At 34.4% G+C, this 20463-nt stretch overlaps 1 pseudogene; it reads left to right on the top strand.

Annotated features, from left to right (window-relative positions):
• Positions 1-16055: 16055 nt before the first annotated feature.
• LOC124959608 (26S proteasome non-ATPase regulatory subunit 1-like) lies at positions 16056-19085 on the top strand (annotated as a pseudogene).
• The last annotated feature ends 1378 nt before the right edge of the window (positions 19086-20463 follow it).

Below are 20463 nucleotides of genomic sequence, written 5' to 3'. Positions count from 1 at the left end.
AAACTGATCTTCAAAGAAAACTTAATTCAGGAGGGCAAAGCCTGAATTGATTTGGCAGACTCAAGAGAGGAGTACTGGGAAGAAATGGGCAAGGAAGGGAACTCTGGATGCAAAAAGGAAGGTGAGCTCCGTTCTGAACTCTAGGACCTTAAAGGTGAGGAAAGTCCAGAGTTGATATGCCTCCTGTATCTCCACTTGCCCCTAACCACTGAGTAAAGAGCTGTTCACTGAAGTTGCCTCTTGTCATCTGAAGTTAACACTGCTCCCTAAATTATTGATTCCTAAGTCCTGGACTTCTTGGATTCTGAAAGTGTAGAAATACACATTTATTAAGTTTTGCCATTTTTAGAGAATCATAACAACTTAACTCTGATGGCAGAATAAATGAATTAATGTGAAAATAAAGATTTTTGAAAATTATTAGGCCAAATCATTGTGGAAGAGCTGGTTGTTTTGGGCCGATTAGAAATCTTGATTTGCATTATTACATTTGGATTTATCTACAGCTGAGACAAGTAAATCATTACTTAATAAGCATGGTTTCTCTGGATGACAAAATAGTTCTTAGTCTATAGTCAATGATGGTAAGGGGATTAAGAAAAGGTATTGTTAGTTGAGTCAGGTAGACCTAGGTTTTCATCATTACTACACTCTCCATTCTCTGTGTGATCTATGACAATCATTTAATATCTCTGTGCCTTTATTTCTGTGTTGGTACCTTCTGAGGAAATTATTTGTAAGAAATAAGACACATATTATATTTGTAATAACCAACACTGTATTAGCATATAGTAACTGCTTAGTTAGTGGATTATAACAGTTTTCCTTTACGCCTATTATTGTGAGCATAGATGGATGCATTTAGGTCTTATATCTTGTTATTCTACATTCATTCAACAGAAAAATGACATGATGTACTGCCCATTTACAATTCAGTATTAACTGTTGAACATCGTCTTTCAAATATCAGTCTAGCCTGTTGGGTTATACTAAAGAATTACTAGAATCTAATGCTGTAAGTATTAATATTGAAGATTTCTATTCAAAGTGAAATATGAGTCACTAATACTAAGGAACTATTAAGGCAGAATCAATTTATTTATTTATCTATTTATTTATTTATTTATTTATACCAGGGAGTGAACCCAGGACCATTTAACCTCCGAGCTATATATCCAGCACTTTTATATATTTTATTTAGAGACAGGGTCTCGCTAAGTTGCTTAGAACCTTACTGAGTTGCTGAGGTTGACTTTGAACTCACAATCCTCCTACCTCAGCCTCCTGAGCTGCTGTAATTACAGGCCTGTACCACCATACCCGGTGCAATGATTCTTATATTTATAAGAACTAAAATGTTTAACATTTTTAGCATTAGCAAGTTTTTTTAATTAATTTTTAATGTTGCAAATGATGTGCACACGGGAAGAAAAAGTGCATATTGTATTGATAAAGACAATACAAAAGAAATGTTGCAATGCCAAATACTTGGTCTTTAAAATGCAGTCAGACTGAGGACTTAGATGAAAGTGACTTTCCATCTTAGATGTGATTGTTGTAGAAGACTCCACAATTTGAACAGGCCCGTTTGCCATCAGAATCAACTGAATTTAAAAACAAATTTCACATTCAATTGTATAGCAGTTTAATCTTTACAGAGCTCATTACCCAACCCCTACCACACACACACACACACACACACACACACACAAACACACACACAAGCACACATCCACTGCACAATCCCTGTTGGTAGGAAAACTCACAATTGTGGCCCCTTTTATTAATAAGCAGTACTATCCAACATTCATAAGTTAAATTACAGTTACTCCATGTACAATTTACATAACCTTGAAATCCTGAGTCACATTTAATAATATATAATTTTACTGTTTTAAATATCTTTAAATTTGTTAGGATATGTACTTTTGTATGATGAATATTTTTCTCAGAAAAATGAAGTGATGAATTTCAAGCATTAAAGACAGGCATAAAGGAGTCACAGTATGAATGACAGACTAACCTGGAACTCTTCAAATAGATGTTGTAGTGACTGTTTATGCCTGTATTAGGACAACTCTGGGAATTATGTAGAACAACTGGTAATTTTCTGTATAAATGCGATCTTTCTATGACAAAAGTCCTCTAAATGTCTATTGCATGGGTGACCATACTGTCTTCTCATTGAGTGGAAATGGCTTCATGTACAGCTAAAAGTGTGTTGAGTTTAGAAAGAGTGCTCCATTGTCTAATATCAAATATAGCAGCAGCTTAATTTGTGCTTTCAGTAGCAAGCTCCAACTCCAAAACATTATGCTTGTACCTCTAGGTACTCACCTTTGTAACAGCAAAAAACTGATTAGACTATTTTGTTCAGTATAGTGAGGAATATGTAGAATAAAAACAGCCTAGAATGACCGAAAGACTTTATCCAGAAGTTCTGAGAGAAAAAATGGATTAAAGAGAATAAACAATGAGATTGAAGTAGTGAGCAAAAACATTCAATTTTTGTAACTTTTACATTTATTTACTTAGTTTTTTATCACACTTTTTAGGTAAAATTAATATTTTCATTGACCTGTTTGGGAGTTAGTATCTTTCCCTTCATTTTAATAATTTTAGGTGGTTGGGTATGCCAATTCACTATGGATTCAAATTGTCAATATGACCTAATAATAATAGTGCCCCAAACCGATAAATGTTACATATTTGTATCTAAAAGCCCTTAGAGCTTTGCCTAACACATCCCAACCCCGTAGGAAATTTCTATGTGAATACATGATTCAACATATGAATAATTTAATTAAGAATAAATGAAAAGATGAATGAATGAATATTTCCCTTTCTTCTGTTTTGTCAAGATTATACACTTTTATAAGACAACACTTGATAAAGATGTACCCTAAATTAGAAGGTTTTTGGATTCATGCAAGATATTTCAAAACTTGAATGGCTTTCAATTCTTGAAACAGGTATATAACAACTTGAGGTATATGTATGATAAGACAGCATTGAGCCTGCCCATAGACATAATACGACTTCCTTATCTGTCTAATTTTCAGTCATGTTTGAGGTTTTTGAGATGCAACTAGTACACAAGATTCTATGTTTTCTCCTAGCTTTTACTGCAGTATTTCTGACCAATTCCATTAGTGTTGAATTTTCCTTTGTTTCAAGTTTGTACCTTCCTCCTTGTAAAACTCCATAAATGGATAATTGAACTAGCTTCTAACTACTACCAGCTATACACTTGTGGATGACTATACTGATAATGTTTTAGACCTATGCTGTTATGGTTTTCCTCCTCTAACACAGGATAGAAAAAGTTCACTGTAAAGATTTAGTAAAGTAGACAAGTCAGTCTCAGAGTAAAGGTACCCTAGCTGAATCTTGGCTTAGCTGCTTCCTACCTAAATGATATTGAGTTAAGTATGTCTTCCTTTAATTGCTTTTGTTCTCATTTCTGGGTGGTCAAGGAAACTCCAATACTCAGGGAATTCAGAACATTAAATGCCAAGACAGTGAGTGGCATTTAGTGTAAATCAGACTCTAAACATATGTGCACCCTCTTCTTATCTCCTTGTTTGACTTCTTCTCTTTCTAGAAATCTCATTTATGTCCATGGTGCAAAATCTGTTAAGAACATATTATGTAATTGGTAGTATTTTATGTTCTATTTAATATTCAGTGATGAAATGGAGAAGAGTCTCTTGATGGATCTCAGAGTTACATGGGAGGTGATAAATATATGAATAAAGTAGTATAAAATAAAGTACAAAATAATGATAAGAAGAATTATTGGGGAGTAAAATGGAGTAAATTATATTCCATGCATGTATGATTATGTCAAAATGAACCCCACAGTTATGTGTAACTATGATGCACTAATAAAAGCATTTAAGAAAATAAGAATTATAAGATCATGGCCATCAAATGCAGACAAAAGGAGATATTATTTTAGCTTGGGGTAATTAGGATATTTTTGTGGAAGGGGTCACATTTAAATTAGACCCCAGAGATGTTGAGCATAATTTTGCTAGAATGAGTGTAAAGAAACAGTTGAGATAAAAATAATAGCAAGAAAAAGCATGTAAAATTTTCAAGTATTTTCACAAAATACTGAGTGGCTTAGTGTTATTGGGATAAAGAACACTAAAAATATTTTAGGAGGTGGAAATGATTTGTAGTCTGGGGAAACTATGGAAAGACTGAAATGCATTTAAAATTTCAAATTGAATCCTTGACATCTTTCCATGGAATTTTTAAAACTACAAAATTATCTTCAGACAATAGATTACTTTAAAATAAATATCTTTCTACCTGACAGCATATGACAAAATAATTCTATGAATTAGAATATCTAGTATATACAAAAAGAAAATATAGATGAGACTGTACATAAATTACAAATGGCCAGAGTGTTCACCTAGAATTAGAAGGCAAGCAGGTTCTATGTGGATTATAAAGTGTTTCAGTCTATAATATATAAACAATTTTATAAATTAAAGAAGATAACAGCCATTCAAAAAGTAAAACAGCAGCATAACAGTATTTTCCTTCAAATTAGAGACTATTCTTAAGCGATGATGTCTAATGTTGTTTGTAATGTAGACAACAGGAAACTTCATTTGCTACTAGCAAGAGTAGAACTTATACCAATTAGAAGGATTATGAATCATAAAACCATATGTATCAGAACACTTTGTCATTTACACCTTTTTTAAAATTTCTAATTGGCATATAATTACATAATTATTATCTGTGCATTACCGAGTGATGTTTCAGTGTGTATACTTTACATGATAAGCAAATCAGGGTACTTATCATACATATTACATCCTGCAAGTGTCATTTCTTTGTGATGATAATATTCAAAAACCTCTCTTGCAGTTATTTGGAAATTTATGCACAATATTGTTAACCTTAGCCACCCTACTGTGAATAAACAGCAGGACTTATGCCTCCTAACTGTAACCATTTGTACATTGATCAATCTCTTTTTCATATCCTTTTAGCTAGCAATTCATACCTACAATCATGTTTAATTTAATATTTCCCACAATTCTTTGGGAAATCTTTTCTCCATATATTTTGATGATAGCTTTTATATATAAAGAATTTTGAATATTATATCTATGAATATTAAAAAAATAAATTCTCAAAGTTTAACATAAAAAATCATCTAGAAAAACATGCAAATTTCCAAAAAAAATCTGTATTTTATATTTACTAAATTATTTTTCACTTAATAAAATGAATTTCATATTTACATTATTATGCATCAGTTGGAAAATGGCATATTTAATACACCAATTTTAGGTAACTTGCTTGTTCTCATTGTAACAGGATGATGTCTCAATACTCTGGGGTCCTAGGTAATGAGGACTGCAAATGTTGTCCTTCCAGGTTATGAGAGTTGAGCTTTTGAGTCTTATACATGAGATACTCTTGGATAATATTGTAATTTTCAGTGTTTCTATGGGACAATAGAGTTATATTTCCAAGCTGGATAAATTGAGGAGAGGGTGGGATTAACTATTGTGTAAATGATACAGGAGCTGTTTTCTCTTCTCATGAGGAATGGGCATATTCCCAATAGTACAGAAAGGAAATAACTGCATCCTATTACAAGGTTTATGCCTTTTTTACAATGTGGCTATGGGAACCCTTATTTATACATATACACTGTTAGTCAGAATATCATACTGAATGATAGTATACAAAAAGTCTGGAATGGTCAGGACTATCATTTTCAAAGTGAAATAAAACAAGAATGAATTCATTATATGGGGATAATTTGCCTCACTGAATAGACTTTATATCCTCAGTTTACAATGAGACTGTATGCCTCAACAAGGATAATTTAACTCTGCAGCAACAAAGAACCCAAAATACCTGTCTGAATCCCTTTTCTAATATTAGAGGTGAAGCAGGCATTCTGGGCCAATTAGGAATCTACATGTACAGAGAGATACTGCAATCCAACCAGAAAACTCATGGAAAGTTTTAGTTTGAAAGAATTTGAAGTGGAATTGAGGTAGGAGGACAAAAGGACTTTCCTGGTTCTCACATAAGAACAAGAAGTTCAGAGTAAGAAAACCTGAGTGTACAAGATCAGAGTATTGACACATATTCTTCACATGGGACAATGTAACTACAGCCAAGACAGAGACATAGATACAAGGTATCCCAAGATATTCATTCTTATAAGATGTACCTTATAGGAGACAGGGCAGTCAACAATAATTATCAGAAGAGATAGTATTTCTTTCTTTGTTTTTTAATTTAATTTTTTATTTGTTCTTTTTAGTTATACATGACAGCAGAATCTATTCCGATATACAGACATGGAATTTATTCTTTTCTAATTAGGATCCCAGTCTTGTGGAAGTACATGATATTGAGATTACTGTGGTGTATTCATATATGTATGTAGGAAAATTATGTCAGATTCATTCCACTGCCTTTCCTACTCAAGTTTGATTACTTGAGTTAGCAAATATAAAGTATATACATATTTACTTGGGACAGATTTGTTATTATTCACTGAGTTAGAGAATATTGGGATAAAAGTTTCCATAATGATAATTCAGGACTTGTACCAATGAAGTGAAAGGAAGGCAATTATAACACATTGTCTGAAAACTTTCCAACAGATAGACATTGCACCAGGGCCAGGCCTCCAGATTCCTGGCCGTTGGGGAACATGGGGTTGAACATGAAAGGCTACATGGGAAAGGGAAAAAAGCTGATTTTGTGATGGGGTGGCATATAATAAATATTGCCTAGGTAGTACACGGGGTGATGCATTAGGTCATGTCTATCATTGAGTCACCATCATTATCAGGGTACTGATAGAGAAAATCAGAAGGATCAGAGTGATGGTATTTTGAGGGTGTTGGTTTTTGAGAATGAGCCAATGCTACTTTCTAGAACAAAATCAAGAGGTGTGCAGTTAAACAGTGCCAGCAATGAACAAAGATCAAAACTCACAGGCTAAAGAGACAGGTCCCCATCCTGCCTTTCATGATGTGTAGTATAGATTAATAGAACATGTATCAATTCATTAATTAATTCATTCTATGTGCGACAGATAGAAAAGGGAAAGGAAAGTTAAAAATAGGAAGGGGTAAATTTCAGTCCTCATGTTCTGTTTTTATATGTGCTAGAGAGAAACACCATCTAGTCAAAGTGTACAGGGTGAGTGGAAGTCGAGGTGAGTCTCTTGTTCCCACTACTTTGGGATGGGATGGCTTTGAATGTTTACTGAATGGATGGTGTTTGGTTAAAAATTTTGAGGTGAGGAAACAGCACAGACAATGGGGGGAACCACATTTTAGTGAGAGAAAACCAAAAGATAAATTATGTAAGCAGAAGGAGGCCTGCTGTGTTTGAGCTACAGCAAGCAGGAGGCAGTAGGGAAGAAGGTCTGAGTGGTTTTCTGAGTTACTCTTAGGAATCCGACTGCAGAGGCTGGAACAGATGACTGGGGGCAGGGTTAGGAGCAAAGGCAGAGGCAAGGAGCTAACAGAGGTATAACAGCAATCAAGTAACAGAAAGAGTTGCTTTAATCTGGAAGTTAGGAACAAACTGGAAAATGGCAAAATACATAATACTACATGTTCTAGCAGGATTCTAGAACAGACACTTCACAGAAGAAATATGATCCATCAACAAATATATGAAAAAATGTTCAACATCTCTAGCAATTAGAGAAATGTAAATTAAAACTATTCTCAGATTTCATCTCACTCCAATCAGAATGGCAATGATCAAGAATACAAGCCACAATAAATGTTGGCAAGGATGTGGGGAAAATGTATACTCATACATTGCTGGTGGGAGTGCAAATTGGTGCAACCACTCTGGAAAGCAGTACGGAGATTCCTCAGAAAACTTGGAATGGAACCACCATTGACCCAGTTATCTCCCTCCTCGGTTTATATCCAAAGGACTTAAAATCAGCGTACTACAGTGATACAGCCACATCAATGTTTATAGCAGCTCAATTCACAATAGCTAAACTATGGAACCAACCTAGGTGCCCTTCAACAGATGAATGGATAAAGAAAATGTGGTACATATACACAATGAAATATCACTCAGTCATAAAGAACAAAATTATGGCATTTCCCAGGAAATAGATAGAGTTGGAGAATATTATGCTGAGTGAAATAAACCAATCCCAAAACACAAAAGGCCAAATGTTTCCTATGATGTGCAGATGCTAGTTCACAATAAGGATTAAGGGATGAAAAGAAGTACTTTGGATTAGACAAAGAGGAATGAAGGGAAGAGAGAGGAACGGAATTAGAAAAGATAGCAGAACAAATTGGACGTTACTATCCTATGTGTACATATGATTACATGACCAATGTAATTCTACATCATGTACAACCAGAAGAACGAGAATTTATACTTCATATATGTATAATATGTCAAAATACTTTCTACCATCATGTATAACTAATTAGAACAAATAAAAAATAAATACTAATTTAATACAACTCTATAAAACAATTGAAATATTTGTTTTCAAATACTTTGTTGGGATAAATGATCACATTCATTTTTATTTTTATTTATTCTGCTTTAAATATTTAAAATATAATAGAAAAGACGGTGCAATGACTGACATAACTTTCTAATGTACATATATGAATACATCACAGTGAAAGACTGGGATTCTAATTAGAATAAGATATATTCTGTGTTTATAGAAATATGTGAAAATAGACTCTACTGTCATTTATAACTAAAAATAGCCAGTAAAAATTTAAAAATACAAAAAAAGTATATAACCATAATTTTAAACAATGAGGATGATTTCATGATTTTTAACCTGGATTAATAACAATAGTTCTTTACTCCAATGGCAAAATAAGAATGTGGAGAAAAATAAGGAAGTGAATAGAATCATGCCTTGGCCATGTTAATATGTCTGTTAGATATCTAAGACTAGAGACGTTGCATAGGTAGTTGGCTGAACTGACTCCAACAATTTATGCCTAGAAAGTTCAAGGGAATCTGAAAGTCTGGTTAATTTTAGTTCCTGGTTTTGTGTGTACATGTGTGTGTGCACGCGCGTGTGCTTTGCAGGGTAGAATTTGGAGCTGAAATACACATAAAATTAACCATTTTAAAGCTCACAATTGAAAGGTATTTAATACATTTGCTTTATTATGCAATGGTTTTCTCTTATCTCATTTCGAAACCTTTTCATCGCCCCCAAAAGACACTTTGCACCCATTTAACAGTCATTCCTCCCCTTGTCCCCAGTCTCTGGCAACCTTATCAATTAACTTTCTGACTCTAATGACCTATTCTAGATATTTGATTTCTTTTAGATAAATGGAATAACAAATTTTTAGTCCTTTATGTCTAGTTTCTTGTACTTTGCATAATATTTTTTGAGGTTCCTTCACACTGTGGCATGTATCAGTATCACATCCCTTTTTTATTATTTTGAATATAAATTTAAAATTCTATATAGAATTTTCACAAATCATGATCGATGAATACATTTTAAGGACTGTCTTTTATTCAGGTAAACTCCAAGAAGTAAGAAAATCAAGAGTTTGATGACTGTTTTATTTTATATTAATTTATATTTCACTTTTAAAGTCAAATTTAATATTTAAATTTTAAGCATACACACAATTCTAAGATGTATTTCTAAATTAAAAACACAATAAACCAAATTATAAAATCATCAGAATGATACTGGCAATAGTTTAATATTCAAATGAATACAAGTGAAATTCTCTACTTTTGTGACTTATTTAGTTAGTATATTCTCAATGGAAAAGTGTGGTCCTCATGAGTAATGTGGCATATCACATTCTAAACCAGCATGAATGGTAACATTGTTTTACTGTTTGAGGACCCTGTAGTATTAGTTGCTTCTTTTAAAATTCTTCTTTAGAATGTGTTAGATCAAAACTGAGAATTAATTTGTTTGTTCTTTTTATACACGACAGTAGAATGTATTTTGACATATTATGCAAATATTAAATACAATTTCCCATTCTTTTGATTTTACATGATGTGGAATTACACTGGTCATGTATTCATATATGAACACAGGAAAAGTTACGTCTGATTCATTCTACTACTGTTCCTACTCCCAATCCCCCTCCCTTCCTTTCATTCCCCTTTGTCTAATCCAAAGTACTCCTATTTTTCCCTGCCCCCCCACCCTTATTGTGAGTTAGCATCCACATATCAGAGAGAAAATTTGGCCTTTATGTTGTGGGGAATGGTTTATTACACTTAGTATGATAGTCTCCAGTTCCATCCATTTATGGGTAAATGCCATAATTTCATTCCTCTTTATGGCTGAGTAATATTCCATCATGTATATATACCATTGTGTACATATTTTCTTTACCATTGATCTGTTGTAGGGCATCTAGGTTGGTTACATAGTTTAGCTATTATGATTCAGCTGATATAAACATTAATGTGGCAGCATCACAATAGTATGCTGATTAAGATCTTTTTAAGGTCAAAGAACATTGCATTGCATGGGCATAACACATTGCATTTATCCAGACTCCTCTGCTGGGCATCTCTATTGTTTCTAAAATCTTTTGGCTGTTGTGAATTTTTTTTTGTTATGAATATTTGTGTACAAGTATGGATATCTGTTTTCAATTATTTTTGAATGTATACCACCTAATTTAAGTTTGAGTATTTCCCTAAAAAGGGATTTAAGATCCTGTCTAATGTATCTCTACTCTGGTGCTAAGATGAACGACTCTGGATAATCTATCATGCTAACTGTGTTATCACAACAGAAGGGAGTGCGATCCTTCCTAATGGTGTAACACAGAATTAATTAATAAAGATGTAGTTAATGGCTCCTGGGAGTAAGAGTATATTGCGAACAGCAAGAAGATTGCAAATTTCTCTGGTCTTTTGATTTGTCTCATAAATTATACTGTAATTGTCCTGATTGAAAAGCATAGTAGAACCCAGTAAAAAGATCAATTTGGAAACAATTATCAAGCAAGATTTTATATTTGAACATAATTATGTTTCCTTTAATATAAGAAGTAAACAATTGTTGAATCATATTAATATGATATTTTAGCTATGTATAATTAACTCAGGAAGATTCCTCTCCAGACTTATCACATTTCTTTATTCTAAATGGGTAAATGAAAAGAGCTCTCAAAATAATTTTTAGTTTTTTAAAATTTATAGAATGCCAACAAAACACTATGTTCCCATCGCCATTTGCTTTAGGTAAATCTTTGTGTTAACAAAAATAATTTAGACATCTTTTAATGTCTAAATATTTTATTACTGAATTTGAGGCTCGAGCAGGAATTGGTCAAAGGAGGTAAGGTATGAGAATATCGATCTTGTCTAAAGGCAAGATTGATTTTTAAAGTAAGGATTAAGTAAAACTGAGTAAATAAAACCCAACACACTGTTATATTATATTTCTGCCATTTAATCCCTGATTATGTCAAAAAATATCTAATTTTACTCTATTTGAGTATAATCCATGTAACAATTTATAGGAGAGCACAGACACAAATGTTAACACGCACGTATCTAGATTGCTATGTACTTAAATTATATGTAGAAACCCTGACCCCTACTGTCCTGTATTTGGAGTAAGGAAGTAATTAACTATAAATTAGGTCATAAAGGTGGGGCCCTAATCCTGCAGGATTAGTGTCCTCATAAGAAGAGAGTGCTCTCACTTTCAGTTCCTTTTTTTTAAAATAAGGATTGCTATAAACAGAATTGTACAACCCCAATTTATATGTTGAAACCTTCTAACTCCCATTGTGATGGTATTTTCAAATATGCCTTTTAGAAGATAGAAAGCATTGGATGAGGTCATGAGGGTGGAGTCCTCATTAGGAGATTAGTGCCCTTACAAAAAGAGTTATCACCATCTCTGTGTGTCATGTGAGGACACAGTGAGAAGCTGGCTGTCACTACAAACTAAATCCTGCTAGAATCTTGACCTTGTATCTCCAGTCTTCAGAACTGGATGAACATAAATTTTTGTTGCTTAAGCCACCTTGGTATTTTGTTATGGCAGCCTGAGCACACTCATGCATATACCCACACATAACACAACTATGCACTCAAACACATATAGGTACACTGCAGATATATGCACATATACATAAATAGATGGCATTTCTAAGACTTTTAACTAAAATAAGAACATAGTGAACTTTATCAGCAAACCAAATAAAATATTACATGTGTTATATTGAATTACTGTTTTAAAATAACATATTTCCCTTGAAAATATGTCATATTTGTGAACTTGCATTTTTAGTACATAGTCTATAGAGTTTTTATTTAACTATATCAATTGTCACCTTTTATTCATGAAGAATTCAAGTCATGCACTAAAATATTCTGCTAACCCAATTTTATGTGTTGGCTTATAAACTAAATTAAATCATCCCAATTGATTCACAGATTAAATTATCAGAAAATTAACAGGGAGAGTTTGAATATAATTTATAAATTTCTATACTCATAAGCCAAATATTTTTAAAATTTTGAATTAATATGCAATCTCTAAGTATCTAGCTTTTCTTCTTATACAGTAACTAGAGTAAATGTCATTATGCAAACTCATAGTTAAATTTTTTCCCAAGTCACTATTTTATGGTAAAAAATATAACTTTTAAGTATTAATTAACTTCCTTTCTCAGGGAAAGGAAGATCTAAATGTAGAAAAACACATATTATCCCTGACACCCAAAGGGGAGAGAACTGTTAGAGCTGTTTAAATAATAACTCGGTCCCCTGACTATTCCACCAAGTCATACAATTAAAAAAAAAAAAAAAAAACAGGTACTTATTAACCTCTGATAAATGAAATTGAAAGAAGGTGGTCTCAAAAATAAATACAGTCATTGAGTGCAGCAATGCATACCTGTAATCCCATGACTCAGGAGGCTGAGGCAGGAGAATCTTGAGTTCAAAGTCAGCCTCAGCAAAAGAAAGGTGCAAAGCAACTCAGTGATACCCTGTCTCTAAATAAGATACAAAATAGGACTGAGGATGTGGCTCAGTGGTCAGATGCCCCTGAGTTCAATCCCTGGTACCCTGAAAAGTAAAATAAATAAATAAAGTCACTTACTTTTTTGAGAAGGTAGAATAGTAAATCTCTTTGTAATTTTTTTTTCTTTTTCAGCTTCCATGGTATTTATCAAATAATCTCATTCATGTAAATTTTTTTCAGTCTGCCTAACATAATTCGAAATTTTTGTTGGCAAAATTATACCGGTTAGGGAAATCGGTGCACATTGAACTTTGGAAGGATCAGTTATTTAACTAAAGAGGATGCAGATGATGGCACCTGAAAAGTCCCTAAAGAACTGAACCTGTTTCTGCAGAGCCCTGCAAAAAAACCCAGTTGAAACAAAATGTCAGGCAAAGGAACCCCAGTTCCAGGCACATAAGAGTTTGTAAAGCAGTTCTCAGAGGTCCAGAAACTTGACAAGAGTCATTACGAAAAGATAACTGAAGACAGAATTTGTTCTCTGAGGATGGCAGCATGAAAAGACCCTTCTGTGACTTTCTTCTGCGTTTCACAGTGGGAAGGAAAGGGGAAGGACAGAAACACCTTGGTGTTGCTAGCAAGATGGCAGGCTTCTGATGAGAGTGGGACTTTCCAAATTTGGTAAAATAGTAACAGGATTCTTAAATAAGTTTCCTGAGAAAAATCACAGAACTTTCTGTCAATTATTTCTTAATCCTTCTTCCACAAAGCAGCATACTCTCTTGATCTATCAATAGTCCATGAAACAGAGGCATGAGATGAAGCAAACAGGTTCCAGAATGGGTTTGGTATCAGTGCATGAACACCTATGTTTCATATGCATTTTTCTAGTCCTCTTTTTAAAGCGGTAGAATTTTAACAGAATTATCCATTGTTTGGCAGAGTGCCTTCTCACAATTAACTAGAATTAAAGATCTCCATTTATAAAATCTGCTAAAGCACACCTGTCAGATTACTGTCAAATTACTGATAAAATTGGAATACATTCATTTGGTAAACATGTAGCCCCTAGATTATATTCATACTTAAATATCTAAAAGCAGTGAATGAATATGAAGACAATGTTTCACTTGAATAAGCTTTAGGAATAAATAAAACCGAGTGATTAGGTTGTCCTCTGTTATGTCTAATAAATAACTTCAATACTTTTAATGTCCTAGACCAGAAATCATCTGTGCAACAACGTTTTATCTTGCTGACATATACTATGCTTAGCACTATAAACTTGACCTCTGTCTTACTGTTGTGAAGTAGGTATTATTACCCTCAGGTTACATTCAAAGAAACAACAGAAAGAAAAAAAATTAAGTTATTTTGCAAAACCCATAAAACTAGTAAGTGGCAGATTGGGAATGCAAACCCAGGCCTGTTAGGCTTCAAATACTGTATTCTTTTCTTACGAAAACTCCTGTCAGATTGAAGATGATTCATAGTGTAATCTTCCTGTTTCCTTTTTCAGTAGAGTGCAGGTTCTTTTATGAATCAGGACTTTATTCTTCCTACTTTTTATAAATCATAGAAAAAAATAAGGTCTTGCCTTTGCCTGCTCTCTAAATGTTCTCCACTAAGTGCTTATGTTTACCCAATACAGTTGGTTCTGTTGCCATCACTGCCATAGTTGGTTGCCTCAACCTTTATGCCTCTGTTTTGAAATGCTTGTTATAATCTGTCTCTCCTAGTCTTTGAGCTGGTATTTCAAGACTACCTGAAAAAAACTGACCAAAAGATATTCTTGAAAAAATTATTCAACAGGTGTGGAAGAGAAATAAAAGAACAAGTTAATTGGTTTTTCATAGAGTCACATCCATCACAACAGTCTCAAGGACTTCTGGTAGAGCTCAGTATCCTCTTTTGATACTACAGAATGTTGTACAAATTTCTATTGTATTTCACACTCATGATTTTCATTCTATTGATCTTTGTCTAGATTATGAAAGCTTTCTTATAGATTATAGAATTTGCAATTTTCATCTTATTAACCTATATATATTAACCTATATATATATATTAACCTATATATATATTAACCTATATATATATATATTAACCTATATATATTAACCTATATATATATAAACCTATATATATATATTTATTATATATATTTATTCTCTGCCCTCTTTACCATGTAGCTTTTAATGTATAGATAAGAGAAGAAAAAGAGAAGGCACACATATAGTTGTTCATCACCTTGGACCAGAACTAATTTATATACCACTTTTGCTTATAGACAATTAATCAGAAGTACTTTGATACAAAGGTCTAACGTAAAACACAGTTCTGGACTGGATAGAGGCTTCTCAGAAAAAAAAAATTGTGTATTCCACTAAGGGAGACATAGAATTTTGGAGAGTGGATTATAATCTCTACCAATTATAATTCTAATTCTAGATTATATAATATAATTATATAATATAATTATAATATAATTATAATTATATATTATAATATATAATTATATATATTATATATATAGATATAAATATATATTATATAATATAATTATAATTATATATAATTATAATTCTAGCCATCCAATGCCCTCATACACATTTCTCCCAAAGTGTAGAACATAATCACTGCCCCCTCAAAAAGAAGAAAATATTGAATCCCCTCCATGTCCTCTATTGATCTCAAATATCATCCCTCTAAATGACCATGGCTCTCTCTATCAGGGAAGATACAACTGTATCATCAACCACTGTGAACTTAAAAGTCACCTGTACATTAATGACCCAATATTCCACGTCCAAATAGTGACAGAATTCTTAAACTGAAAACTCCCATTTGAAAACAAAAGAATAAGAAATCCACAGCAGCCACTAGACTATAGAAATAATGAGATCATCCAAGATGGGCATCAAAAGAAACTCCTCTTCCATGATGGGGAAAAGTTCTTTTATCAGATAGTGATACAGCCCTGAGGAGGAACACCTTCAACTATTTTTCTTAATGATTTCTGGATTAAGTGTTCCAGTTAGAATGGCATTCATCAAGAATACATACAATGCAGCACACCCAGGGAGGCAAGAGGCGTGGCCCTGAGTTGACAGATAAACTGCGTTGCAGGATTGCTGAGCGAGTGGATGGGCGAGTAAGGGTTGCAACCATGATCATCACCTCAGCCACTGGAATTATTTCTTTTCTGAATGAAGAAGAATCACAGCTGAAGGAATTTGCACTACACAAGTTAAATGCAGTTGTCAATGACTTCTAGGAAGAAATTTCTGAGTCTGTGGACAAAATAGAAGTTTTGTACGAAGATGAAGTTTTCCAGAGCTGGCAGTTTGCAACCTTAGTGGCATCTAAAGAGTCTTATCACCTGGGGACTTTTGAGGAGTCTCTGAATTATGCTCTTGGAGCAGGTGACCTCTTCAATGTCAACAATAACTCTGAATATGTGGAGACTATTATAGCAAAATGCATTGATCCCTATACCAAACAAAGTGTGGAAAATGAAGATTTGTCTGAAGGAGAAAAAAAAAAAAAAACAATTGACCAGAGTCTGGAGGGCATTGTGAATAAAATGTTCCAGCGATGTCTAGAAGATCACAAGTATAAGCAGGCTCTCGGCATCGCTCTGGAGACTCGGAGATTAGATGTCTGTGAGAAGACCATACCGGAGTCGAATGATGTCCCAGGAATGCTAGCTTATAGCCTCAAGCTCTGCTTGTCTTTAATGCAAAATAAAGAGTTTCAGAATAAAGTACTAAGAGTTCTAGTTAAAATCTACATGAAATTGGAGAAACCTGATTTCATCAATGTTTGTCAGTGCTTAATTTTCTTAGATGACCCTCAGGCCGTGAGTGATATCTTAGAAAAACTGGTAAAGAAAGACAACTTCCTGATGGCTTATCAGATTTGTTTTGATTTGTATGAAAGTGCTAGCCAGCAGTTTTTGTCATCTGTAATCCAGAATCTTCAAACTGTTGGCAACCCTATTGCTTCTGTGCCTGGATCCACCAATACAGGTACTGTTGCAGGATCAGAGATAGACAGTGACTCGATGGAAACAGAGGAAAAGACAGATAGTGCACTTTCAGGAAGGACACCAGATGCCAGTCCAGAGCCCAAGGACAAGACTTTGAAAATGATTAAAATTTTAAGTGGTGAAATGGCTATTGAGTTACATCTGTAGTCCCTAATATGAAATAACAACACAGACCTCATGATTCTAAAAAACACAAAGGATGCAGTACGGAATTCTGTATGTCACATGGCAACTGTTAGCACAAACTCTTTTATACACTGTAGGATGGCCAGTGACCAGTTTTTGAGAGAAAATTTGGAATGGTTGGCCAGAACCACTAATTGGGCAAAATTTACTGCCATAGCCAGTTTGGGTGTGATTCATAAGGGTCATGAGAAGGAAGCATTACAGTTAATGCCAACGTACCTTCCCAAAGACACTTCTCCAGGATCAGCCTATCAGGAAGGTGGAGGTCTCTATGCATTGAACCTCATTCATGTCAATCATGGTGATGACATAATTGGTTATTTGCTTAATCAGCTAAAGAATGCTAGCAATGCTATCATTAGACATGGAGGCAGTCTGCGTCTTGGTTTGGCTGCCATGGGAACTGCACGCCAGGATGTGTATGATTTGCTAAAAACAAACCTTTATCAGGATGATGCTGTGATAGGAGAAGCAGCTGGCCTGGCACTAGGTTTGGTTATGTTGGGCTCTAAAAATGCCCAGGCTATTGAGGACATGGTTGGATATGCACAAGAAACTCAGCATGAGAAGATTCTACATGGTCTTGCAGCCGGCATTGCTTCAGTGATGTATGAAAGGATGGAAGAGGCCAATGTGCTCAATGAATCTCTGTGTTGTGGTAAGGAGGACCCAATTCTTGAAAGGTCTGAAATGCACACCGTCGCCCTGGCTATTGTGGCTCTGGTAACAACAAAGCTATTCGACCCCTACTGCCTGTCGCTGTAAGCGATGTTGATGATGATGTCAGGAGGGCAGCAGTGGAAGCACTTGGGTTCATTCTATTCAGGTCCCCTGAACAGTGTCCGAGTGTTGTTTCTTTATTGTCAGAGAGTTACAACCCTCATGTGCGCTACGGAGCTGCAATGGCCCTGGGGATCTGCTGTGCTGGTACAGGAAACAAGGAAGCAATTAATTTGCTAGAACAAATGACAAATGATCTTGTAAACTACATAAGACAAGGGACTCTCATAGCTTCTGCTCTCATCATGATCCAGCAGACTGAAATCATTCCAAAGTCATCAGTGATAAGCATGATGATGTCATGGCCAAGTTTGACGCTATTCTGGCCCAGGGCATGCTAGATGAAGGTGGTCATAATGTCACAATCTCTTTATAGTCCAGGACTGGGCACACTCATATGCCTTCTGTGGTTGGTGTCCTTGTCTTTACCCAGTTCTGGTTCTGCTTTCTTCTGTCATACTTTCTGTCATTGGCTTATATCCTTACCTGTGTCATTGGTGTTAACAAGGACTTAAAGATGCCAAAAATTCAATCAATATAAATCCAACTGTAAACCATTCACATTTGTATACCCTGCCCCTCTGGAAGCACCAAAAGAAAAAGAAAAAGAAAAGTTTTCCACTGCTGTATTATCTATCACTGCCAAAGCTAAAAAGAAGGAAAAAGAAAAGAAAAAAAAGGAGGAGGAGAAAATGGAAGTGGATGAGGCAGAGAAAAAAGAAGAAAAAGAAGAAAAAAGAACCTGAGCCAAACTTCCAGTTATTGGATAACCCAACTTGAGTGATGCCTGCCCAACTGAAAGTCCTAACCAGGCAGAGACCTGTAGAGACCATCCTTTCAAACCACTCTCTATTGGAGGCTTCATCATTCTGAAGGACACCAGTGAGGACATTGAAGAGCTAGTGGAACCTGTGGCAGCACATGGCCCAAAAGTTGAGGAAGGGGAGCAAGAGCCAGAACTCCCAGAGCCATTTGAATATATTGATGATTAAGAACCAGAGGATCTCATTTGCTCATCTGAGGATGACTCTCCAGGCTCATATTGGAAATGCCTAAATGAAAGTTCTTCTGAGGTCTGCGACTCAATGCATATATCATTGCCTCTGTGCTGACCTGAAGAACCTTGACTCCAAGTCTTTGGTTGAAAAGAGGATGTATGCCTATTTAGTGTGCTGTTTCACAAATCTTGGTTTTCAAATAAATATATTAAAATCTCCGAAAAAAAAAAAAAGAATACATACAATTATAAATGTTGGTGAAAATGGGGGTGGGGGAGGAACGAACACTCAAGAATTGTTGGTGGGACTGCAAATTATTACAACCACGTTGGAAATCAGTTTTTAGGTTTCTCAAAAGACCATGAATTGAACCATTATATGACCCAGCTACCCCACTCTTTGGTATTAATGCAAAAGAACTTAGATCAGCATACTATAGTGATATATACATACCAATGTTTGGTGCAATGAACAATAGCCAAGTTATGGAGCCAATTCAAATGCACATCAACAGACAAATGAATAAAGGAAATGTGGCATATATACACAATGGAGTTTTACTCAACCATAAAAAAGAATCATATTCTCTCATTTGCTAGTAAAATGGGTGAAATTGGAAAATATCATGCTAAGTGAAATAAGCCAGACCCAGAAATTCAGGGTTGAATGCTTTCTCTCAAAATAGGAAGCTAGAGAAAAATAAAAAATTAAAAACTTGGGGGAATCTCATGAAGATAGAAGGGAGGATAGTAGAGTAGAGGAAAAGGATTAAGGGGGAGGGAGGAGGAATGGGAAAAGGGAGGAAATGCAGAATGAAATTGACCTAATTACACTATGTGCTAATATGAATATATCACAATGAAATTCACTTTTATGTGTATCTGTAATGCAGCAGTTTAAAAAGAACAATAAAGTATTAGAAGGAAAACTGATCGAGTAGAGGAAGGGTATGGGGGAGAGAAGGGGAAATACTGGGGTTTCAAATGGAGCAATATTATATGCATATTAATATGTCAAAATGACCCCCACTATTATGTTTAACTACAATACACTAATAAAAAGTATTAAAACTGCAAAAGAAAAATGTTTCCTTGACACGTTTCTCAGATATGTTTTATTTCTTGCCTTTCTTATTTACATAAATGTATCTTTAAACTTAGTAGTGCCTATTGTGAAGTCATCTGAAACAATGAACTTACATGGAATGTACCCATCATAATATGATTTTTTTTCAACACAGTTGAAGCAATTTTGTTCATGGAGACTTGGTTGTTGTTAGCCAGTCTTTTACAATATTATACCTTGCTATTTGAGGGCCCAGAAACAGTAAACTATTCCAATCTCTAATATTTTTTATCCCTAGATTTCCACAATTTTCTTTGACCTAGGGCTCTAAAATCTTTCAATTCTTGCTTATCTATTTTTTAGAATATTCTAGGTAACCAATAACAGTTAATACT

The sequence above is a fragment of the Sciurus carolinensis genome, chromosome 11, assembly GCF_902686445.1.
Source record: "Sciurus carolinensis chromosome 11, mSciCar1.2, whole genome shotgun sequence".
NCBI classification, from domain to species: Eukaryota; Metazoa; Chordata; class Mammalia; order Rodentia; family Sciuridae; genus Sciurus; species Sciurus carolinensis.
Note: the sequence above shows the minus strand (reverse complement) of the source record. Positions and strands in the feature narration are given on the sequence as shown.